This window comes from Notechis scutatus, chromosome 3 (genome assembly GCF_049901735.1).
Source record: "Notechis scutatus isolate UNSWTSFEM ecotype Mainland chromosome 3, rNotScu1.2, whole genome shotgun sequence".
NCBI lineage: Eukaryota > Metazoa > Chordata > Lepidosauria > Squamata > Elapidae > Notechis > Notechis scutatus.
The window spans coordinates 21463380-21489635 of NC_142011.1; the positions used below are offsets into that span (position 1 = coordinate 21463380).

The following is a 26256-nucleotide window of genomic DNA, read 5'->3' on the forward strand; positions in this document are numbered from 1 at the left end:
TGTTTAGTAGTAAGATTTGATAGAACCCTGTATTTCCCATAATGCTGGTCCAGTAGGGTCAACTGATCTATAAATCCATAGAAAGTATATCCTGCCACTTGTTCTCTTGTTTTTATTTTACATTCTCCCTGACAAAATTCTAACGTGAAAACAAATTAACCATATTTATTTATAATTTCTCATCTATGAAATGTTTCTTGTGCTGAGAGCCATAAAGATATTTTCAAACATAACCTGGGTTAACAACTATTTCATATTGTCAATATGAAATAATTTTAAGGCATGCCTTAAAAATATTTCAAAAACTACATTAACCTTAGCTTTGTTGTATCACAAGCATTCTTGCTATCCAAATCTCAAATCGTGCCCTTCTAACTCCAATAACCTATTCATTCAAACTAAACAGTTAGCTGCAAAGTATAATTTCATATAAGAACCAATCCTCTTTCTTTTGCATCCTGCAACATCTGATATTTAACTAATGCTTTTTCTCAGCCACACAAATGTATGTATCTTTCTGCCATTGTTTAAATGGTGCATCAGTTGTTAAAACAGATGTTTTCTGAAACAAAAATAGCATTCTAGACAAAAATTCTTCTTAATCACAGAAATTATCTTCAATATTGACAATTTTCTCATGTTTTTAACTTCATTCCATCTCTGCTGGTGACTTATTTGAAACTAGCATTTTATATTTGTTAATACCTAAGTATTTTACCTTCTTGATTTTAAAGCCTATTTTATTTATTATTTCTATTTGATCTGGATCTACATATTTCTTGGTTCTGTTTGTTAATTTTGAAATCAGCTAACACACCAAATTCTTTTAATTTTCAATTTTTAATAATTCAATTTCTTTTAAGGGATTTCCAAAACCAGCACCAAATCATCTGCAAAAGCTCTCAACTGGATGTTTCTTCTTACATTTTTATTCCCACTATCCTATCATCTCATATTGTCTCTATTCAAAATTAAAATAAACAGAAGAGACAGTGGGTAACCCTGTCTTGTTCCTTTATGTATCTCACATAGTTTCTCCATTAACAATAATTTGTGCCTTCTGTGACATGTAGATCAACTTTACTCATTTTATAAAGTTTTCTTCAAAGTTCATATCCTCTAAAGCTTTAATTAGAAAAGTTCATATCAGATTATCAAAAGCTTTCCCTGCATCTAAAGAAGGCTGCTGCAGCTTGATTTTCATTTCACTGTTCTAAACAAGCTAGAATGTCCACTTCTGACATTCTCTTAACTGGTGAACTACTGCTTAACAATATGCTGCAGCTGTCAAAAAAAAAGCCAACAGTCATGGGTTACATCAACAGATGGATAGCATCAAGATTAAGGGAGGGGATAGTCCCACTCTATATTGCCCTAGTGAGGTCACATCCACTTCTGGTAATCCCAAAACAAAAGATATATTGAGGTCCTAGAAACAGTGCAGAGAATAATAATTAGGTTGATAAGGGATCTGGAGGCTAAATGCTATGAAGAATGGCTAAAGGAACTAGGTATGTTAAGCTTTATGAAACTGACACGTTACCAATAATTGAAGGGTTGTCACAGGGAAGAGGGAGTTGATTTAAATCTCCACAGAACCTGTAGAAGTTCATCAGAGAGAGATCTAACCTGGAAATGAGGAATTTCCTAACAGAATTATTAAGCATTGGAACAGCTTACTTCCTGTAGCTATGGGTCCTCCATCACGGAAGTTTTTAAAAAAAGATTGGTCAGTCATTTGAGATGTTCTAAGGATTCCTGCCTTGGGCAGGTTTTGGACTAGAAGACTATTATTCTCTAAACCAGGGGTGTCAAACTCGTGGCCTACAGGATGAATGCGTCACATGCTGGCCCTGCCCCTGCCCGGTTTTAGTGAACAGGGAAAAAGTCCCAATACATCACATGATGCCAAGAGTTTGACACCCCTGCTCTAAACGGTCTTTTAAATAACAAAAAACACATTGATCTTCATGGATAGATTCTTGCAAGATTATTTTGTCTATTGATTAGAATTGTTGTGAACAACTTATTCAATGATATTGATCAATAATTTCTCATTAAAGTCAGATCTTATTTGTTTCTATATATTACTGCTATTTCCAACATATTTTGCAGAAGTTGTAAAAGCTCATTCTCAAAACATTTGCAATAAGAAACTAATAATCCAAATGGTCCTGGTACTTTTTTTGATTTGATCTTTTTATAGCTTCAGAAACTTCCCTTATTGTTATTAATGCATTCACAATCTTTCTTTGCTTCTCTGTAATCTTTGGTAAATTTTGTTTTTCATAAAAGCAATCATCTATGTTTTCCAAAGAAATGCAGTGCCCTTTATATAAATAATACTAATGAAATGTTTTTGCAACTGTTTTTTTGCAACTTTTACAACTGTTGTTGTAAAAGTTTAATTTGTTGAGAAATGCTCCTCTGGTGATTTCTTTAGTTCTTTTTATCTCATACAAAATACACTATTTTCTTTTGGCTCTCCTTTTCAGTATTATGTTGTGTGAAATAACTGCTAATAAAATTTTATTTGTATCCCATACCACTCATCAATCAATGCCTTTATTTAAAATTTTTTTAAAAAATCTTTGAAAAAAATAATTTCTTCTTACTATCCTTCAATATTATTTACTTGTGTAACAACATTTCATTTAATATCTAACAGATAGGGATTTCCTTTTATAAATCTAACTCACAAATTCATGATCAGAAAGTCTTTGGAGGACAGAGATGAAATCCAAATCATATCTATTCTTGAGAAGGATCTGTTTTTCTGAAGAATAGCTGTATTCTCTAGAATTATCAGTTTTCTGTCTCTGTCATCCACTAACTGTAGATGGTCCATCAGATTAAAAAAAAACCTTTTGATAGTTTCCATGAATAATTTTAATATTTTTCTCTGACATTCAACCTAGTTGTGGGGAGATCATTGCATTCCAATTTTGCATCAAAGACCAATTTTCATATCAAAGACTTATTAATCTGTACATAAGTCATTTATAAAATGATACTTTGTCCGCATAAATTCCTAGTACTAGATTCTTAACTTCATGAAATTTGGCTTCCACCCCAATAAAAGTATCATGCCCATAACTCCATACGTATTCTGGTTGTAGTTGGAGGTTAGTACCCAGGACAACTCCAGTTGCTTTTTTTAGTGCTTGCTGCAATAAATACTTCACCTTAATTTTTATAAATCAAATATGACATATTATTTTTCCTAGTATGAGTCTCTCATAGACATTATGTTTTAATTTTTTTAAATAATGATTTTTTTTCTTTTTGGGGGTTCATTGGCTTTATTTATATTCCATATTGAACATTTGTAATCCATAGTCAAGATAAAATTTAAAAATGTCCATACTTGTAACACTTAATAATCTCTTTCAAAATCCATTTACAATTGTTGTGGTTTTTGTATAGTCTCTTCTGTGGATGCCATTTGGACCTCTTTCAACTCTCCTTTAATTTTTTTGAAAAAATATCTTAGCTTCTGATCAGAATCCAGTCAAAATCTCAGATATTTAAAAGTAAAAATCAAATCTTCTAATTTAGCCCAGCCAAAAAAACATCACTTTACTCTTTCACTCTAAAAGAAGTATTTATTTTTCTTTTGTAGAGAGCATTTATTTTAGGATAATTCTATCTATATTATCAATCTTCAATCTTGTACTGAAATGCTGTCGCAGAACATTATTCTTTGTCTTTTTCCTCACAAAATGCACCAAGACATCCCTTGGAACATTTTATGTTCCTGAAAATCTTGGATTTAGTCCTCAAATTTTATCAGACTCTACCTCTGTATCTTCATCTTCCCAATCCCTCCCCCACATCAAAGCTTATATAATTCTTTATCTAATACTTTCATACAAGTTCTCTAGAATAGCTCTAAATTTCACACAATTTTTCTCTCTAAATTTCAATAGAGCTAAATTATCCAGCTCTCTCCAATTCTTTATCTAGAGCTTCTGCTTTTACTATCCTAAATTTTAATCTTGTCAACATTTTCTGTCTGTCTGTCTGTCTATCTATCTATCTATCTATCTATCTATCTATCTATCTATCATCTATCATCTATCTATCTATCTATCTATCTATCTATCTATCTATCTATCTATCTATCTACCTATCTATCTATCTATCTATCATCTATCTAGATTAGATAGATAGTTATATAGTATTTTCCATCTTATCCAGCCTTTTCATCTTTTTTTGTGTGTGGGAGGACTGTAAATTTAGTTTCAAGTGCAACAGGCTGTTTGGTGCTGAATTGATCAAAATTTTCTGAAGTACTTTAAATCTAATGAAATTGATTTGTCTCCAGGCTGTTCTAAGGACCCTCTTCTGCCTTCCAGATAAGCCTTACTTATCATACTAGATTCCAGAAGTGAAAGTGTTAAGCAAGGGGGGGGGGAATTAACCCCCCCCCCCCCCAAGTTTTTTCTCTTTTCTTCTGATGCTTTTGATGCTGGTACATGTCACATCTGCATTTCCATGGTTATAATTCAGAACTTAGTCTACTCAAGTTGCCTTTAACTTTTGTTTCGTAAATTCCACCAAGTATCTACTGTCTTTAGTAAAAAAAAACAAAAAACAACCAAGTCTGAGTTGCCTAATTCAGTTTTTCCATGCAGTTTCATAGAAAAATTAATCTTTTTTTAAAAAAAAATAACGTTCCCTTTCATCCGTTTTAAGCTTTCTTGTATCACTCCTTGTTAAGCTTTTTGACAAGTAGTCTGTATACTTTAAGTCTTTAAATCTTTTAAATGTGTAATCCAGAAAAAGCAAGACCCACCAAGAGGAGTACTTATCTGTAGTAAAAACAAAAATTGCTCTGAGACTGTAGAATAATCATTTCCAAATGTAACTAAGAAATGAGGCTTGGCGGATCTTGCACTTATAGGTTGTATTGCAGCTATGAATGTGGATAGAATCTTGTGCCTCCCAGCTCTCATTTCGTATGCTATTTGTGAAAGGTTCTGTTCCTGGAACTTACTTACAAGGAGTGACTATCCAGAGAATAAGTGGGTTATTTTACATTCACTCCTTCATCTGAAGGGATTTTGGCATCCAATGGTGGCTCTCTGGGTGCCAATCTCCACTGCAGTAGTCTCCACTCCTTCAAGATGATTAGATCATCATTTGTCCCCACCAGAAGTCCCATATTCCCATATTACCTTTGAGTAATGTATTGCTCCAAGAGACATCTGAGATCAAAATGATATAATTTATAATAGTTACATATTTAAATTATATAGGATTTATTTTAACAATACAATGATTTGTCATTATGAATTACAATACTAAAATACATAAAATTTTTGGAGGGTGGGGGTTATACTAACACACAGGGGTGAGATTCAACCAGTATAACAACTGGTTCAGCGAGCGCGTGCTTTTAGCATGCTTTGCGCGCGCATGCACAAAATGTGCGTTCCACATTTTAAAAAGATAATACTTACCTTCAGCTGTAGCTGAAGAAAACAGCTGAGGGTTGGCAAACCACTCTGGCGCGTGAATCAGCTGTGCTTTAACAAAAAGACATAAAGCACAGGAAAGAGCAGGGGTGGGTGGGTGGGCCCACATGCTAGGAGGAGAGAACTGGCTCAGATCCAGCTGATCATCAGAACAAGGGGTTTGCCCAAACTGGTCCGAACTGGGAGAATCCCACCCCTGCTAACACACTAAAAAATTCCATCAAAAGGCATAGAAAAAAATCCACTTATGAAGCAATGGTAACCATGAATTCCACAAATTGGGAAAGAAAAAGCTTGCTACAAGGCAGCAGACCAATAGGCTTAATTAATGAAGAAATTTGTTTCTAGAAAGGACATCCAGAGAGCTAAGGAAAGCCTTTAAGATGAACCAGATCGTAACAATATCTTCCTCTTTGTTTATATTAGCAATAGACATGAAGAATAGTGATGTTTCTCCTAGTGGAGATAATACCTGGACTGTAATTATAACTTAAAGTTGCCACCATAATGCTTAAATCAGATAATTTAAAGAAGAATGCAATAAAAAACAGTTAAAACTCAGGCCGTGCAAAGTATTTCAATTCAAATTGCATCACACCAAAAAACCTCAATTTGAATTCAATAGAGCTTGTTCCAGTTGTGAAATGGACATTTCAAAACAGTGTTTTGTGCTTGAAATACTTCCATGATGTTCAGAACTATTTGAGCGGAATCATTTTGCCTCACAAACTTATTCAAAAAACATTTAAAACATAAAAAATAGCATAATCTAAATATAAAACAAATATAATACTTAATAATAAAAACTTTAAAAAAAGATACATTATGAAATTCCTTTTGAAAGCAGAGGAAGAGGACACCCATTATAATAAAGCAAATACATTTTACCGAAAACAAAAGAAGAGTTGTGTCCTTCAAAAAAGCTAATCTCTGACAGATCTTAACTTCTTGAAGATAATTTTGGTATGCCACTCACTGAATTATGTATTTATTAAACTTATGTATGATCCAATTCCCAATAACTTTGGTGGGTTCACAATAAAATAAAATACTGGAAAGCTGATAGCCCAGGTTTGAGACCTGAGTGCTGTGTGTTGGGGTGAGCACCTATTATTTGTCCGGGTCCTGCAAACCTAGCAGTTCAAAACCATGCAAATTCAAGTAAATAAATCGATACCATTTTGATAACAAGGTAACAATGAACAACTCACAGTGCACCTCGACGTATAAATCATGCTGACCACATGTTTACAGAAAGTGTCTTCAGAAAATGCTGGTTCTCTCAGCTAAGAAACAAAGCCCCCTAGAGTCAGACATGACTGGACAGGGGAAACCTTTACCATGAGTAAAAAAACAGCAAAATTGACCAAAGGAGAAAAATCAGTAATAAAAGAAACATCCACATAAACACAAAGGGGCTTTACCATTTTGGCCAAGCCTGGGTGAAGAGCCAAATCTTCAAGACCCTTTGAAACACCAGCAGAGGGTGTAGGAAGAAATATCAAACAAAATAATACAGGCACGCTTTTGAGATGTTGTAGGTTCAGTTCCTGACCATGATAACGAAGTGAATATTGAAAAAAGTGAGTCACACACATTTTTTTATTTCCCAGTGCATATGAAAATTATATTTATACTAAAATGTAAGTGTGCAACAGCATGCCTGCAAAAAATGAGCTACATACCTTAATTAAAAATATTTTATTGCTAAAAAAAATGCTAAACAGCTTCTAAGCCTTCAGTGAGGGGTGGTTTTTTTTTTTTTTTTTTGCTGGTGCAATCTTGTAGACAAACTGCAATATCAGCAAAAAGCAGTAAAGCAAAGCACAATAAAATGAGATATGCCTGTATATTAGCATTTGTCTTACCTCCCTCCCCAATCAAAAATCTTCCTTGTGCACAGAAGGATACACTGACAAAAAAAAAAAGATCACATGCAAACAGCGATAATTTTATTTTGAACAATAAATTGCATCTCAGAAGTTTGCTTTTTCAAACTTGTACCAGGGAAATTTACATATCAAAGCTGAAAGATTTCCATCAAAGCATCTTCTCAGGCAATTTACATTAATTATATAACTTAGGGGAGATGTAGCGAAAACCTCTGTACGTTGCAAGACCAAGCAGATGGAAATAATTAGACATTTTCATTTTTTAAAAAAATCATTGAAATATGATTGATCTGAAAATTGTCTTAACATTTACCCCCCATCTCTCTACTGAAGCCATGCTCTGGGTCAGATCAGAACACTTTTCCTGCAAGAACTGCATTGGCTGGTCAAATCAGGTTGCTTTACTTCTTATAAAGTCTGCTGTGACTCAAATACTAGTTACATTTGAAACCATTGGCTTGTAGAACACACACATCTAGTATTAAATAGCCAAGGGTGTGTGCAAGAGATATCTCTATCTTGAGTTGTGTGATGGGTGAGGGCCAACAGCCACAACTCCTCAGACAGCCCCTTTCTATTAACATTAAAACCATTCAGATGACTACCTTTCACAGATCCCTTATGCTGTGGGGTACAGGGCACTGTGTAATTTATGGAAATGGTTCATAGGTTATCTGATTTTTAAAATGGTTTTTACTGATGGGTAGATAGATTCTATCATGGTATTTATTATGTGATTATTGGAACTACTGTTTTTTTTAATCATGTTGTAATATAAATTAATATAAATTTAAGTATTAATGAAATAATAACAATCTTTAAGACTGCACCTTTTGATTCCCAGTGCCTCCAACTGTTTTATATGGAAGTCATTGCACATGATTATGGAGGGGACACAACGGATACCACATTTGAAACAGACTGTACTCCAGTGGCGTCCAAGTATTTGTTCCATGCAGTTAGCATACATGAAGGAATGCATTTTATTTCAATGGAGGAACATAAAGTATATTAGTCCTCCTAATCCAGATGGTCTCGTTTCATTCATTCATTGGTGGAAAGGAATCTCTCTGCCCCCCTCCTCCCCACCATCTCTCTGAGAGAATACATATGCATAAACTCTGTTTTTTATTTGAAGTACACAATGTCTATGATGGGCATCTTCACATACAACTGGTAGATCAAGCCATTTTAAACACAGCTTGATGCTATTGAAATTGTTGAAATAACAGCACCAGGTTATAATTTGAATTTTGTATTCAGAATGTTCTAACGTACAAAGTTCCAAGCAACTTGAAAGCAGGATAGCTGAAAGGTTAATTTTTTTTTACTACACTGGTAGTCTTTGACTTACAACCATTTATTTAGTAACTGCTCAAAGTTACAACACCACTGAAGAAAATGATTTAAGACTGGCTCCTGCACTTACAACTATCACAACAACCTCACAGTCACATGATCAAAACTTGGCAATGGGCATGTATTTACAATGTCAACAGATCACGTGTAACCTTCCCAAGTCAGCTTCTGGGAGAAACTGGATTTGTTTAATGACATGATTCATTTAACAACTATGGCAAAAGGGGTTATAAAATTCTGGTCTGTATTGTGGTCATAAGTCAAGGACTACCCATATCTCTGTTGAACCACAGTAATATCAATAACTCTTCTTATGACAATAAGTGAATATTGCCTGGAGATATGCACCCATGAAACACTTTAAATGAATAAGTTATTGTTATTTTACAATTTACAAGATCTCAAATTAAACATACTTGACAGTATTTGAATCATACTCAAATCTGTGTGAATTTTCAGCTGGTCTATCTGAAATAAAAATTGTACTTCAGAAGGTGATGATTCATTTAAACATTGTTGTCACTTAAGTTTGTGCCATCTGCAATTCAGGATCTTCAATAGTGTCATAAATATTCATACTCACACTGCACTTTATGCAGTGCACACAACAGGTTTTCTACTTAAAATATCAGCCACAAACACAACAGGAAGCTTTTTAGACCATTCATTGTATCTCTGCATGTCAGCTATTTCATCTCTTCAAGATAAAGCTGGAATTAGATAGAGTAACGTAAATGGCTCTTTCAAATGTAATAATTTTAATCTTGCAATCAAATTATACACATATAACTGCATTAACAACATCATGTAACATTTAAAGTAAGGGAAAAGATAGGGGAAACATCTGGAAATATGTAACATGGACAAAACATTGGTCAAATTGTTTCAGAATCTTCATCTCTATTGGAAAAAAAAACATTCAAATGTTGACAAACAATGTGTATCAACAATCCATTACCACAAATCAAATGTCAATTTATCTTTCCAGTATTGTACAGTAAATCTGTAGTTCTTTATATTTTGAAAGATTCCAAATATTGGGGATATAGCCAAAAAGAACAGATGCATTCTTGGCATGTAACAATCAGCCTAAAGTCATATTAATAATCCGAACATGACTCTAGGCTGATTGTTACATGTCAAAATCCTAAATGTGTACAATCATAAAATTCAGGGTTTTTGGAATAGTTAACATTAATGAAGCACTCTGAACAATTGAAATGCAATATATAATTAGATTATTAGTTCAATATTACAATTACTAGTAAAATATCTATTATTAGGGTATTTTATGTTGTGGAAGGCACCCATGCTGTGAAGGTTTCGGCAAGGAATGTGCCCTCTCAATAGAGGTGCATAGCATATTCCTAGCTCATTCAGACATTCAATAGAGACCATGCTACCCAAAATCACAGCAATGAACATGTTTTAACACCAACTGAACTTCAATAACTGGGATTGGGAACCATGTCATTTAGCAACATGGTTGTAAAGCATTACTTCATGTGATCATGCTGACTTATGACAGATGTTTCAACTGATATTGTTAGGCAAAACTCATATGGTACTAGATATAATGTCAAGTGGCTGCCATTTGTGATTTTCTGCTGGCTTTCCCATTGGCTCTTCCACAAACAACTTTTTAAAATTTTCTAAAATATCATGAATTGTATAAGAATGCGCTAGATAGGAAGCTGAATAAAATTAAAATGGTGGTCCTAATACCTTAGATTGGATGCCAAGCCTGTCTTGGGTGTAATTCAAGGAATAGAGGATTTAGCCATTAAATACCATTTATAACTTTAAAGATAGTCCTTGATTTACAACCACAATTAAATCCAAACTATCCATTGCTGAGCAAGCCAATTGAGTTTTGACTCATTTTATGACCTTTCTTGCCACAGTAAATAAATCACTGCCGTTGTTAAGTTAGCATTATGGCTTCCCCATTCACTCTGCTTGTCAGAAAGTCACAAAAAGTGACCACATGACCCTGAGGTCTCGCAACCATTATAAATACATGCCAGTTGCCAAACATCTCAATTTTGATCACATGATTATGGGGTTGCTGCAATGGTTATGTGAAAAATGGTTATAAGTCATTTTTAGTGCCATTGTAACATTGAATGGTTATTAAACAAATTGTTGTAAATCGAGGACTACCTGTACATAGCTTCCATTGCATATGTGGTTCTTAATATTCCTAACTAGAATATGATATTTTGTTGGGATGAAGAATTATGAACTTACTTTCAGATATATAGGTAGATGGATACAAAACTAAATCTGATTATTATAACGCTGATAAACAGAATGAAAACTTCTGCTGGTGGGTCTTCTCTATTGCTGTGGCTAGATACATGTATTTCAGTAATTCTAGCTTGATTTGCATTTTTGTGTGTGCTGCAGGATATTTGCATGCATGCACAATAAAGTCACATGTTTTGTTAGCTATAAGATCTGGTGATCAACTATACCATTGCTATATAGTCCTTATAACCATTCATTTAGTGACCATTTGAAGTTACAATGGCACTGAAAAAACTTATGTTTTTCGTACTTAAAACTGGTCACCTGATCAAAAGAGAATAGATGGGGGCAGGGCAAGTCAGAGGTAGTATTTGCCGGTTCTCTGAACTATTCAACATTTCTGCTACCGGTTCTGCAGAACTGGTCAAAACCTGCTGAAGACCACCTCTGGTGCAAATGCTCTCAGTGTATGGTTGGTAGTTTGTAATCTTGGTAGTTTGTAATATATAAAAACATACTCTGTTTTTACATATTGCCAAAGATGTAATTGTTAGCATTTACAAACATGTAGTAATTATTTATCCTACTCGTATTTAGAGTCATGCTGAACTTTCTATCAATTTCCATTGGGACAGCTCAACTTTGTAACACAAAATTCCACTGTGGAAATTTTTCTCCAACTTGATACCATCCAGCTAGGATGAACTATAACTTTCACAACTTGAGTTGTCCATCCTAATTGGAAAGTATGGGTTTTGTCGCTTAACACTTTTGGAAGTCCTACCTGCATTATCCATTGGTCACAACTAGCAGTGTTCAGGGCCTGGGACCCGATCGCTTAAGAACTGGAGAAAGTTTCAGCTTCCTTCCATCTCAGATGATTAAAAAGTGAGACAAGAAATTACGCTAAGTTAATTCTAGTCATTTGCTTTAAATATTAAACATTTTATCACACTAATTAAATACATATTGGAGCAGGCTCCTGCCTCTGAGCATTTGCAGGGCTTGTGAAATCTGTAATCCAGTCCTCTTGAGGAGTCACTGTAAAAACGTCTCCAATTCAGTTTGATGGACTCATGCAAGGACTCTTGGGCTCCACCAGTTACCTACTTTGACATAGTCCTAAACACAACACAGTGGAGCACTCAAGGCGTTTCTGCAGCCATGCCTCAAACTGTATTTTTGCAAAGGGCACCTGCACTACCTTGACTTAACGTTGCTCAGGGCGCCATGGCTTCAAACTTGCAATTGGTCCACCCATGGCACAACAGATGGGTCCAAAGCCAGGCAGCCCACCCGTAATGCCCAATGAAAGAATGCCCATCTGGAGGTCCAGAGACTTGCTCTGGCCAAGGCTGGGGCACAGGGATGCTTAGATTGACCTGCCCTGCAGATGCCATTCACTCCATGCACGAGTGCAAGCCGTGTGATCATCAGCTTAGCCGCACGAGGTGTTATGCTGCTCACTCAGGTGAAGCTTGGGTCACGTGGTGTTCTCCATGCCGGGTCACGTGGAGAAGGCTCATTCTCCCTCCCCCTCCTCCCTTCAGTTCCCCCTTCCCCAGTGACCCTTTCTCCTCCCCTCAGGGAAAGTTGTAGTCCCGGCTGGGGCGGCGGAAGGATAACCGTTCCGCGCTCTTCTCTCCGGCCCCAGCCGCAGGGCGCGGCGCCTCCTAGCGGAGCCGGAGCAGATCCCGCCGCCGGTTCCCCTTCTCGCGAGAATCCCCCCATACCGACGGGGTTATGTAACCCGCTCCCCTCCATCTCTCTCTCTCTCTTTTTTTTTTAAAGATCCCGCTTCCTGTTAGGACAGGATAAGAGGAGGAGGGATGACGGGAATTCAAGTTCCATTCTTGGGGTTCAGTCACCCCTTTATTCCCCTTCACCCCGGGGGGCTCATCCCCCTCCTCTCCGGCCGGACAATAAGTCCCATATGCTAATGAGGACCCCGCGTCACTTCCGCTCTTTCTCGGCCGCCATCTTGGCCAGGGCAGGTTCTGGGCAGGAGGGACCCGGCTGTATTGTCTGCAGGGCCCCCTCCCTTCCCCGCGGCCCGGCGCTCGACACCCTTCGGCCCGGTACCTCAGCCCCAAGGAGCCGCCGCGTCCTCCTCCGTCCCAGCGCAGGCCGAACCCCTGCCTTGCCCCACGCAACCTGTCCCCCCCCCATCCCGCCATCCAGGCCCCTTTGTCTCCCCCGCACCGCCGGCTCCGCTCCCCGCGTTCGCCCAGCCCTGCCGCCAGCCGGGAGCCGCCAGCCAACAGCGCCGCCGCTGCCGCCGCTGCCGCCGCTGCCGGGGGAGGGAGCTCCCGCCCGCCCGCCGCTGAGGAGGAGGAGGAGGAGGGAGCGCGAAACGCAGCTAGGTAGGTGCTTGAGCGCGCGCGGGAGCCCAGCGCAACCCTTTTCCTCCCTCTCTTTTCCCTCTCTCCTCGTTGCCGTCTTTCCCTCCAGGGTTGCCGGGCCCGGTGGCTGCTCCTGGACCCCCTTCACACATAGTGTTAAAAAGAAAAACGTCTCTTCCCGTCCTTCTCTCCGAGGCCGGCTCTCCCGGCGCCAGAGGCGGACTCCTTGCCGGTTTTCTTGCCTCCCTTTCCTCCACCTCAAAGACTCCCCCGCCCCAAGAGTCCCCCCATTTTTTAAGGGAAAAAAAAAAAGAACCCAGAAAAGCTTCTCTGATCGCGTTCCGGCTCAATGCCGCCTGTGCCTCCGCTGCATCTCGTTTTTTTTCCCTCCCTCCTTCCGTTCCTTGTAGGGAGGTGGCCCAGAGATGTTGCGCCCTCGAGTGTGGCTGTGATTGCACGGTCTGCGTCGTGGAAGAAGGAGGGAATCGTTGGAGGTGGTGGCGGTGGTGGTGGCGGCGGGGAGGGGGAGAAGAAGAGAAGTCCGGATTGCGAATGTTGCCATCCTCTTCGACATGCTTGAGGCTCCCCCCATTTTTTCCCTCTCTCCCAGCATGTGCGGCGGGGAAAGGAAGGGTGTCAACGAGGGAGGAAAGCCCCGTTATGACTGCAGAGTTGGCGCTGGAAATGTGGAACAGGCTGCGGTGCAATCAATGGGAGAGCAGCCTCCTGTACGCCAATCCCCCCCCCCTTTCAATAGCTAGAGGTATCGGGTGTTGTTGGAAAAGGCGGGATTCGTGACTCAGTCAGAGTATCCAGGTCTCCGAGAGAAGCAGGCACCCTTCTACACCTCTGCAACTCTTTGCTGCATCCATTCAGGGCAAAATAGTTGTATTTAACCTATTTCTCAAACAAAGAAGGTGGGGAAGGAGGATTGCTTCTGCTTCTATAGGGGGAGAAAAAGTCTTCCTCCTAGGATGTCTTGTCTATGCTTAGTTATGGCTTTGTATATCTCTGTGTTGTGTTTTTGTTTTGTTTCCCCCCCCCCCCTGCAGCTCAGTTCAGTTTTGCATAGGCATATACCTAATGAGCATGTGGCTTCACTGCTGCGGTTGCTTGGGTTTATGACCATCGAAGGCAAAAATACCAGCCCCCACCCAAAATGCACCGCAGCCAAGTCCCTTGAATGAAGAAATGAGTGTAGCGAGTCAGTAGGGGGCGCGTTCCCAACGTTGGGTAAGGCTGCTGCAGAGGGGGGGAGGGGCCCCAGATGCACAGATAGGAGTTGCTACACAGCGCCTTCTATAGGTCTGGGAAAATGGGCCTATCACTGCAGGCCGAGTTGCTCTTCGGAGCTGACAGCAGCATAGGCAAAAGGTTTAGTGAGCAAGAGCAATGATTTTAAAAAATCTGGCCCTCTCTTGGAAACTCATGACCAAAGGTGTCATCCTGATGTGGTACCTAAAATCTGTGTCATCCTTGACCCACATTACCTGTCTGAAGATTTTGCTGAAATTCAGTGAAGCTAATCTTCAGTGTATCACTAAAGCTTTCTGATACTAGTTTAGAAAATGGAACTATAGTAGGTTCCCTAAATCAGAGGCATTAATTCAGGTGGAAGAATGTAAGATTCAATGCACACAGAGTGCTTGTCTCTTTTGTAAACCATGATGAGGAAGAGACTGCACTTAAACTTGTTACTGGAGATAAACCTATCACATATGGTTGAGTCTCATCATGACAATAGAGATAATTAAGGGTTTCTATCATTGAAATGCTTTTCAAAAGACTGATTTTGTTTGACGGCTACATGTTGCTTGGAAAACTGGATAGTTGAGTAGTTGGTTATTGGGATTTTTTGTGGTTATTATCTGATAGAGACTTGTATTTATAGAAAATACAAAAAACTTTAAAATATGTTTTGTGACACAATTTTATTCTCTAAGTGTCAATATTTAGTAGAGAATATGTAAAATGGAAACAATACCTCATGTGTTACATATCAGCTCATATGGAAGCAATTCTTATAAAACTGTCAAATTCAGTTTTTTCCTTCAGGAGCTCAACCACCACTTCCTCCATCTGAACAGAAGTGGTCATTTAATTGCTTTTACTGTTATTTTACTCACTTTAAAATGACCAAAAATAATGGTTTCATAGGAAATAACTTAGTTGCATTGCAACCAATCAATTTACCATAAGCAATGACATCAGAGTATCTTAAAGAAGTCATAGAACCTTGGCTTCAAAGGTTCATGTTGCCTTTCTGAGTATCACTGGTTTGTGTCATTTTGAGGGAGATTGTAGAGTAAGTACCTTGGTAAACTAATTGTTTTAGCCATAATTTATAGAAAAAGCAGTAATCTAGTTTGTGCATAACAGGCCTGTTCAGATCACAGCCTATCTTAGAAGAAAGTAAGTTGTGTAGCTTAACAAAATGTGTAAATCAGGCCATTGATTCAGGCATATATCTTGAATCCAACTATAAATATGGAAGATTACGGAGCTGCATTAAAAATACAATGTTGAAGATCCATGTGAAACCAAATCATCAGAAAGATATTGTAGTATTAGTTATGTGTGAGAGATACCTGTCCAGCTACTAAAATATTTCTATTACATATGTGTTTATGTGCATTTTGAGTAAATAAGGTTTTGCAAGCATACATCTTTTGCAAGCAAACAATGTCAATATCATATCAAGAAAGTTGTAAAGGAGTCTGGATTTTTCAGTTATTGCAATAATACGATTGTCTGTTAAAAACAAATATTATAAAGAAAGACATTGCAAAAGAATAAATTGTCTGGCAGAGTTCTTATTGTGAGAATGAAGCTTTGTAATTATTGGGAAAGGTAGGAATATATTTCTCAGAGAAACATTTGGAACAGAAACAAAACTTGTAGTATATTTATATGAGTTGGGGTAAGTTTTCCTTACCTCAGTGATAACAGTCTTATCATCTCATGAACAAAGAGCGCTTAGAACTGATTACATGCTTTGCATTTGGAGGGTGGCATATTCAATTCTTAGCTTCAACTGAAGGATTTCCTGTACTAGTTCTAGAAATATCTCTGCCTAGAAAGCCCTGTATGTTGGAAAGGACATCAGCTAGATGGACAAGTAGTCTGATATACTTTATTTTTCACATTTCGGTGGTAGATAGACTAAATACATTCCATTGTCATGCTGAACCAGAGTTCTGGGGCAAAATTTAATTGTGTGTTGGTATGCCACTGCTCCATCATTCTGACTGCAATGCAGCCAAAACAAAGTGATTAAAAAGAAACCTTGGAAATTCCTTCTCTGAATTGTTTAGCAAGATGACTGCACTAATAATTGTGGTTGTTCCCGTCTTCACAAGTCAACAGTTGATAGCAATGACTTGTTTTTGCTTTCCAATTTTAGTTGGTTAGGAGAAGAAAGCGAGAGTTCTTAGTTAAGGCATTACACTACCACTTAAAATGTTTCATTTCAGGGGAAATCTAATGAGCATGATCAACCAGCAATGAATCAGTTTGTAGCTTGGTTAAGCCAAGCTAAATTCTGAAAAATTGTCACTGGTAGTAGATGTATTTCTATCTCATTCATGTTAGAAATTCAGACTCTAAATCAAGTTTAAATAAAGCACCAAATTATGCTGCAATTAACTTAGACAGGTGGAAATAGAAATAGTAGGAAATATAGTTTACTATAGTTGAGCTATATAAATAGTTATCCAATCTATCGTGCTACAAGGGCATCATAGTTGGAGGTTCTGGCAAGCTGGACAGTATCAGCAGTTGAAAATCTCTCTGGTTCTCTAGTAGTGATTTTCTGGCTTGGTGAACAAAAAGCCAAAATAAATCCTGTGTGCTTCAGTGGTGCACTTTCATTGTAAGCATTTGGTTCATTTTTCAAAACAAGTACATTACAGCTAGTCCTTGACTTATGACCACAATTGAGCTCAAAATTTCTGTTGCTAAGCAAATTTTAAGTGAATTTTACCCCATTTTATGACTTCTCTTGCCAAACTTGTTAAGTGAATAGCTGCAGTTCTTAAGTTAGTAACATGATTGTTAAGTAAATCTGGTTTCATCATTCGTTGCTTGTCAAGGTTGCAAAAGGTGATCACATGACCCCTGGGCATGCAATTATCATAAATATGAGCCAGTTGCCAAGCGGCTGGATTTGATCACATGACCATGGGATGCTGCAATGGTCGTAATTGTGAAAAATGGTCATAAGTCACTTTTATTAGTGCCATTTTGATTTTGAATAACCACTAAATGACTGTTGTAAGTCAAGGACTACCTGTATAGCTGATTGATACATAAAAGCATTTAAATATATTGTAGAATTCAGGTTTCAATCTAATTCCCACCTAATGTGTGTAAAACAGGGAATATGATGTTGAAAGCAATCAGTGGCTGCTCTCCCAGTTTTATTAACAGAGTAGGGTAGACTTATGATGAATCAGTGTATGTACTTTGTTGAGGATTGATTCTCACATTCAGATAGGTCCTATTTATATTAATGTGCCAGTCTGCAGCAAAATATTAAGTGGGTTCATACTCTAGACTGGCTAAAATGAATGTTGATGTCTATAGCTCAACCTATGGTTTGAACCTGTTTTATGACCATCACATAAAATCTGTTTTGTATCTCTTTATTTTAACCATTTTAACTGTTTAAGTACTAATCAAATGTTTCTTTACTGTCATCATCATAGAGCATAAGTATTAACAAAAATTTTTTTGTTTGTTTTGGTCACTCAGCCTGTTTGTGTGTTTCTAGATGCTTAATAGAAAATTGCTTAAGTTGGGAGCATGCCATTGTCTGCTCATTATTAGGGTTAAGGTTTATGATGATAGTTCTTTTGGATGTAATTGGAATTGAAATGCCCTATGAGCTTGATTCCTACTCGCTATGCTCATAAACAAAGATGGATCAAACCACAACTTTCCCTGTTACATTCAGACTTGCAAAATGCTTAAACTTTGAAGATTATTCCTCACTGGAATATTAAACAGCAAATCTATTTGTGAGTTGATAGGAAATCTGACTTAATAAAATAAGAAACATTTGATGGGGGAGGTTCAGCTTCACTGTTGAATTTTGTTCTTACAAAGCATACTTCTTTATAAATCATAGTGTCCAAGTTGGCCAACCATTTTGATTGCAGAAGTTATATTTGAAGAATGTATACCTTGTGCTTCTTAACTTTTCTGGTTGAATGTATTTCCATCAAGCTTTAGTTTTAAGTACATTGAATCTTGAGATTGGTAGCCTTAAGATTGCTACTATATTTCATAAGGTAATTTCTAGTACAATTTTTATAGCTGAAAGTGTTAGATTAAATACACGTTTCCTTAATCCCATGTTGATTTGAATTATGTCAGTTTTAAACTTGTGTAAGAGATACTACTGTTTTGAAAAGCTTCATTCATTCTAGTAGCTATAAAACATGAATATACATAAAATAAACTATACTTTAAAATTTAATAAAGTATCAACATTCTTCTTAAAATGAGAGAGTGACTATAATGGGCAAATTTATCTTCAGTATGTTTGGTTTTATTATTTTTGAATGAAATATACAATGAAGATTACCGTGAATAGAAAAGAACTGCAGCATCACTATTTAGGGTACAATGCAATCAAAGATAATTTTTTTTGAAATTATTTGAATAGCATAATTAAGTATATATTTAAAACTTTGGAGTAAGGGGATGATCACACCATGGTTTGCTTGGATTTTGTTTAACATGTCTAAACTAAAATACGTTAGTTTGCAAACCATGGTTTATAATTCAGCATGTTATATAAATATATCCAATTATGCTTTTCATTACAACTCTATACAAACTTTATTAGTTAAAAGTTAGAAATGTCCTTTTTCCTATTCACATAACAACTTTAGAATGCTTATGGTTTGTGCCACAAGTTTATTCTTTTGAGATTAATATTTTGCTCTTCAATTCTAAATGGCTTTCCAGGTTGACAGTTTTAAGAACTGTATAAAACAAGTATTGATTTGCTGTATCTCATAAATGCTCAAATCATTCTATATAAGCAACTGCAGTCACAATTGCTCAAACTAACAGATCTAGCCATTTTGTTGGCTAGATTTGCATATAATACTAAGTTTGGATTCATGCATTACAGTAAACTACAAAATGAGCAAATTATTATACAAACTATTCCATTAGTATCATTATAGATAAACATGATAATGGCTTGTCTAAGATAACTCAAAAGAATAGGATGAACTTTATTTGCAGTTGTCAAAAACATGTTACAGAGATTATAATTATACATTTCCTACAGTGGAGTTCTTTCCACCAATCAATATTCTATGAAATTCTCTTTCCATTATTGGTCTTTTTTTTAAAGAATGTAAAATCTTACATTTTAGGCAATTTTCAGTAGTTGACAAATCAAAAATTCTTTGCTCTTTACATATGATTCAGGTATCATATTAGATTTATTTAAATTGGCCTACAAGTTATAGTTTCTGGGATCTATCTGTTTGGGATCAATATATGTACAATTATGATTGACAGGTACTTGTTTTTATAATGGCACTTTCTTATTGCTTACACATACACACACAGGCGTATATGTAGACAAAAAAGGTTGCTTTCATGAATGAAAATTATATTCTAGTAACCTAAAACTTGAGTCGATTTTGAAAAGTTTTAACATTTCCATGTTTTTATCATTGAGTAAGTTGTGTTTTTATAAATTTTGCAAGCATGAATACCGCATTATAAGTTATCTTTGTGTAACTATAAGAAAATGGTTAATTTCTTTTATTTTAAGACATTGGCTACATGTCCACTAGATGGCATTTTAGCTGCTAGTGGAAAATTCCAGAACTTGCCATGAGTGAAGAATATGTGAGTCCGGAAGAAAGAGCAATTTGCTGAGCTCCAGAACAAATAGGAGAGCTTACGTTAAATATGGTTTTTATTTTAATGTCTTATTACAAACTACCTGTGAAATTGGAAGCACTTTTGATGACCATATGATCCATCAGCAATCTAACGAGATGAACCCTCCCACCCAATATTAATATATGCATTATCTGAACACGGGTGAGGAGGTTTATTCAAGTGCACACCAGTTCAGTCCTTAGTGAGAACAAACCTCTGTTCCTGTGTTTTTAATAGAAAGATTTCCTGATCATTATTGAAATCTTTAAAAAAGTTTTAGAAATTAAAATATTCAAACTATAATTTGTTCAAATGAATCTAAAAATGAGTGTGTTTAATCTATTTCCAAGAATGTTGCCTTAACTGTTAATGAGCCACCACTTAGTAATTCTGGGACATACAATGAATAGATAGTGACCAAGTTAAAAACATGATAAATGTTTATTCACAGTTCAAAATGTGTAATATTTTATCAGCAGATAAGTCTTAAAAACATTGATTCTCAAAGTTATTTTCAGTAAAGGCTTATATAGGAATGCTGCTACTTTTGCTACAAATATCGTAGTTTACATTCTAAATAGTTTTATATGTAAGTAAAGATGCAAATTATTGTTTCACTCCTGAAACTAAGTTGTTGAAGCTTACACCTGAAAATGAACTAAAGTGCATTATTATTTGGGGTTTGTTTTCTGATTAAATATTGGGACTGAAAAAGTGTACATGATAGCATTGTGGCAAGAATAACTACCTTTTCTAGTTTCAGTTTGTTTATTTGTTCTGTTTTTTTTTTGTTTCTAACTAAATCTGTGTAATGAAGATTGTAAATTAATATTTCAGTTCTCTTTGTTTTCATTTTATTTGCTTTTAGATTGTAAACCTTTTCTATGAAAGAGTGTTGCTTTGTCTCCCCATCCCTATAATTGCTTTCAACATTGTCCTTAGAGGACTTCCCAGAGCCAAATAAAGTTTTTTTTCAAGTTTTGGGCTACAGGAGGAAGGGAGCTATGACCAAAGCCATGCCTTTTCATCTTTTGCCCTAGGGATAATCTACATCATGAAGTTTTGGTCTACAATACTGTTAATGCAATTCTTTATGTAGAAATAAACTGTGCTATGGAGGAACTGATGCAGATTGCCATGAAAAGATTGGTGTAACCAAGATTAGAAATGTATTCTTTTATAGGGAAAAAAGCATAAAATACAATAAGGGAATCCTAAAATTAGTATACTGGTGGATCTTCGCTTTAACTTGAAATCTTTACATAGATTGTATTTTTACAAAAGATATACATTGTTTTGTCATATTTTGTGAATTACTCTAGATAAAGCATTTGCTGAATCCATTATGGAACCTGGGAAGCATGCATTCTGCATTGTGGCACCTATCCTGTGGAATACCTTGCCCCCCTCCCTTCCCCAGACTTGAATATCCCAGCCTGGTTGCTCTGTTGTAAAGCTGTAAAGACTTCACTGTTCTCATGGGTGTTGGTCTAGACTAAATTATTTGCTCTTCTAGTTGCACAGCGTAGTATATCCGTGATTTTCCCTAAATAATGAAATCCTTTTTTATAATTTTTAAATAATCTAAAACATTCTAGCGTAGGATTAATTTAAGTGGGATAATATATTGATACAAACCTTTTTAGGAATTCTAAGAAGCCCTGTTCACTGGGACTCACCAGAAAAAAAATCAATCATCAGTCTTGTCTCTGTTATAGTATCTGTTATATCTATTAAAACGCAAGCATCTGCCTATATAGCATTCTGGATGTTTTTGTATGTATACTGGGGCCATTTGTATAGACCAGTGCCTTTCTTTTGCTTCTGCGCATTGAGCCTTATGCGATCCATTTTTTTTTCATCTTGAATGGGAAATAAGAGGGGAGATAGAGTTGTGTGATTGTACCTTATTTTGTCCACCTTTGATCTCCTGTATTACCTATTGATTATTTGCAGATCTCCTACGTAGTGTGGGATAGACATGTGGTGGTTGAATGATCTTTATCCTTATCTAATTCTTGAATAACCTCTTCCAATTATGTTTTCCCAAAATAACTAGAGGCAATATGCTATTAATCCAGCATAGAATTTCATGATTACACAGGTACACTTCATAGTGTGGGATTTGAAGACTTGCTAATATGTTAAAGGTGAGCAGAAATTCACTGCTTGATGACAACCTGCCAAACATTTTACATATTGAGAAATTAGAAATTGTATTTTGCTGTTTTGCCTAAAATACAGGAAAGTAATGGATGCATTTATATTGTGGGATAGAGGATTGATAGCTTACCTTTTAATATCATAGTAAATGTTCAAGACACATTAAATCATCAATATGGATGAGCTTGTATATTTTCCCTGTTTTGTCAGTATGTACTACTTGTTTTCCAATTATTATTTATTTCTATTGTGGTTCCTAATTACTTAAAATTAAGAATAAGAAACCTTTAACAATAATTGTCTTTTTATTTAACACTTTGCTTTGCTCAGAAGTTTTCTCCTTGACCTCAAATTATCATTGTTATGAATTTGGGGGGCATTTTGTATAAAATGTCTTCAGTAAATCTAAAATTCTGAAGCACTATTAGTTTGAAATACCAAGCATCTATGCTCTGTGCCTCAAATAATTAAAGACTTGTTAATGCTCAAGTAGTTAATATTTCTGGAATTTTTAGTTATGTTGAAAAAATCATAATTTTGTTGGAAGTTATGTGTTGTGGTCTACAAAGATATGCAAAGGAGCACAGTGGCTTACATGGTTAGGACCTTGGTTGGAAGTTAGCAAGCCCACATTCAGGACCCATGTGCTACCATGGGGCGGGGTGAGCTCTCACCTTTCACTCTAGCTCTTGCCAGGGACATGAAAGGACCCCCCCCCCCATCTGGGTGTCCCTAGGCAATCTTTTCAACCCAGAAGCACCTCAGCTTCTGATATGAGTGCAATGTGATACAAAGACACATTTCTATAAACTGGTACCCTTCATTAAAAGATATGTCATTTAACTGCCTGGAGACGATTATATGACCTAGATATATTTAAGACTATACCATTAGTCCAATTTTTACTTTTCAGGCACTATCCAGCTGTGTAGGAATGTGCAACAACCAGAAGATATGTTTTGTTTTAAACTTGGAAAAAGCATTATCCTTCGGAAACTCTGTTGAAATATTTTGGATTAATAGCAGTTCTGCAGAAATAACCTCCAGTATATTTTGATTTCAGCCAAACAAAATCCAGAGAGATCCCAGAATGGCCTTACTTGAATAGTTGGTCGAACTGGCATACCCCTCTCTCCCTTCAACAGTTCCTAGCATTTTGCCAGTCTTCCTGATATCTTCCCATTCCTCTCCTCGCTTTCCTTCGTCTGCTGTCAATATATTGGTCTGTGTGCCTAAATATTATTCTAATGGTCTCAGCAATAAGGATTCAGCTTTCCAACATAGAATACCTAACAGTCCCAATATTTTCCCCTCCTTCCCCATGATTGCTACCAATGTGTTTCTCTTTTCCCCCCGTTTTAACTCTTACACCAAATTACTTCTGCCCAGAATAGCTACATTTCAGCCTATATGCAGAACAATATGGTCCTATTTCATTCCCTATATGGATTAAAACATCCATAATGAATGTGTTTTATTCAGCTATCATCTGAAATAAGCATGTAATAGTTACACATGGATTATTTTGCACATTTGTGTTATTATCACTTAGCAGAATTTGTGAAATTATCACTTAGCAGAAATGGCAACTAAACTTTCCATCAAGTGGATTGATGAAGGTCCCAAAGGTGCTTTTTTAGGAGGCAACTGGACTTTCCTGTTTTTTCTTTGAAGACATTTTGCTTCTCATCCAAGAAGCTTCTTCAACTCTGACAGGTTAGTGGGGAATGGAAGGATTGATATTCCTTGCAAACAGCTGGTCATGTGCATCCTTTTAGAGCAGGGGTCTTCAAATTTGACATGGTTAAGACTTGTGGACTTCAACTCCCAGAATTCCTCCTCCAGTCATGTTAGCTCAGGAATTCTGGGAGTTGAAGTCCATAAATCTTAAACTTGCCAAGTTTGAAGACCCTTGTTTTAAAGGATGAAGGATAGTCCTATTGAGCAAGTGAAACTCTATTCCTGTAAATTTCACACTGGGCACAAATGCTGATTCTGTAATTAGACCTCAGGGAAAAGGGATCTCACCACATGAGGTAAGAATTTGGGGTGTGGTTTATGAAGTTAATTCATTTTCATTGGTTGAGAACAACAGTTGCTAGACTCAGGACCATAATACAGTGGCATTGTAATGATGGATAGATGTAGTTTAAGATTTTTCATAGTAGTAATATGTGATTTGGTGATTTGCTCCAGTGGGTCTGGTGCTTATTTAAAAAGATCTTGGAGCTCCTAATGCCTCTTGAGTTGCCCTACCCCCATATGTGAAGAAAATAAGAATTTCTGATGTAACAGAACAGATTTAAAAACCTGACTAATAATACTTGGAAATGACTGTTGAAAATAATCCAGATGTTTCAAGCTTGGAATGTTGATTGTGCTTTAGTGGAGTTATTTTTAGAAAAGTTGCCAGGCTAACCCTGATGTAATTGCAACTATTTGGAAGCACAAATGAAATGTTCCTCAGCTTGATTTCCATCATATTTGTGAATGGCAGTTCTCAATTGTGCTGAGTAGAGAATCCAAGGAATGGGTTAACTCTGCCCTTCTGCTTGGAGACTGAGTTAATCTTTTGGTCACGCCTCCCTTGCCTGTGCAAGACTGAGTTTTGACTCAGTCTTTGCTCAGAAGAGATGCTCTCTTCTGAGAGAGGACAGAGTTATTCCTTGGATTGTGCAAAAATTACATTAAGATCCCGGCTCCGTGTAAGCCTTCACAAGACAGTGAATGGTTAGGCTGGCTCTCATGGTCCATCTGGCATAGCCTCCTCATCCCATCTGATCAGCTGGCTCCCTCAGTCTGTCCAGCATAGCCGCCCTTGCCATGACTGGCTTCCCGACTGCCTGATTAAACTGCCTCTGCCCTACCATTGGTTTCTGGTTCATCCAGCACAGCCATCTTTGCGCTGGCTGGCTCCCCAGTCCATCTGGCATAGCCGCCTTTGTTCCGGCTCCAGAAGAGTCGAAGTCCTTAACTGAGGAGGGGGCGGGAGTCACTGCCTGGTTGAATCCTGTGGCATACTCCGGCTAAGAGAGAAAAGCCGTGGCAACAAAATTCCGCTTAGGAACAAGCCTGCCTTGTCCGAAGGGGCAGAAAACTAAAATGGCGGATACTGGTGACTCGGAAATTCCATAGGCGAGTGGGGAGGATCAGGGGTTACCAGTTCAGACCCAAAGTAATCCAAAAAGCTCTGCAGGATCAAAGTTGGCAACTAAAGGAGCAGTGGCCAGATTAAAGGCTAAAGCCCTTTACTCCCAAAGAGCTTCAAAAGCTGAGGACGCCTGGAGGCACCAGAAAGCCATTGACATTGGTCTGTAAAATAAGGCTTTTGTTAATGATTTAATCATTGATGAGAGGGTTAGGATTGTGTTTGGAAGGTGTGTTGCCCTTTCTGAGATATGCCCAGTGGGACTTGGGGTGTGGCATCAGTCAAGGCTCTGGTCAAGGTATGAGTGTGGTGATTGTCTTCCAGGAATCCATTACAGCTTTCAGGAGGCTGTGCAACAGGTCAATGAATGTGAGGCTGTTCATTAAAGTGGGCTCTAGGGATCAGTTGTGGTTGTTACTGTTATACCAGCATCTCTTCTGCATAGCAACTTCCCTCCCTGAGCACCTTGATTCCATTTTTGGGCTGGTAGTGGAATTCCTCAGACTTTTGGTCCTGAAGGACTTCATTCTGCCTTCTCTAGGAAGAGGGGCTGAGGTGGCATGGGAGTTCATGGCAACCATGTACCCATTTCAGGTCGTCCAGAGTATGGGGCGGTGGTCATATTCCAGATCTGATGTTCCTGTCAGAATAATGCCCATGTAATCCAAAGTTGGCAAAGATTTGTTACCGCCCTTGTCCTGATCAGACCC

The 26256-nt window shown here is 37.3% G+C and overlaps 1 protein-coding gene and 1 long non-coding RNA gene across 3 annotated transcripts in view; one reads left to right on the plus strand and one right to left on the minus strand.

Moving 5' to 3' along the window:
- Window positions 1-7410: 7410 nt before the first annotated feature.
- Window positions 7411-12741, minus strand: LOC148131097 (uncharacterized). Its single transcript, XR_015748442.1, has 2 exons — window positions 11766-12741; window positions 7411-9441 (listed from the first exon to the last, which is right to left on the minus strand). It is a non-coding gene; the product is annotated as an uncharacterized LOC148131097 (long non-coding RNA).
- The window catches only part of ADNP (activity dependent neuroprotector homeobox), a 62525-nt gene continuing 48957 nt past the window's right edge, over window positions 12689-26256 (plus strand). The window contains exon 1 of one of the 2 annotated variants that reach the window (XM_087959281.1): window positions 12689-13344. The gene's annotated coding sequence lies outside the window, so the exon portion shown is untranslated. The remainder of the gene's footprint in view (window positions 13345-26256) is intronic. The other variant, XM_087959282.1, reaches the window with a different exon arrangement.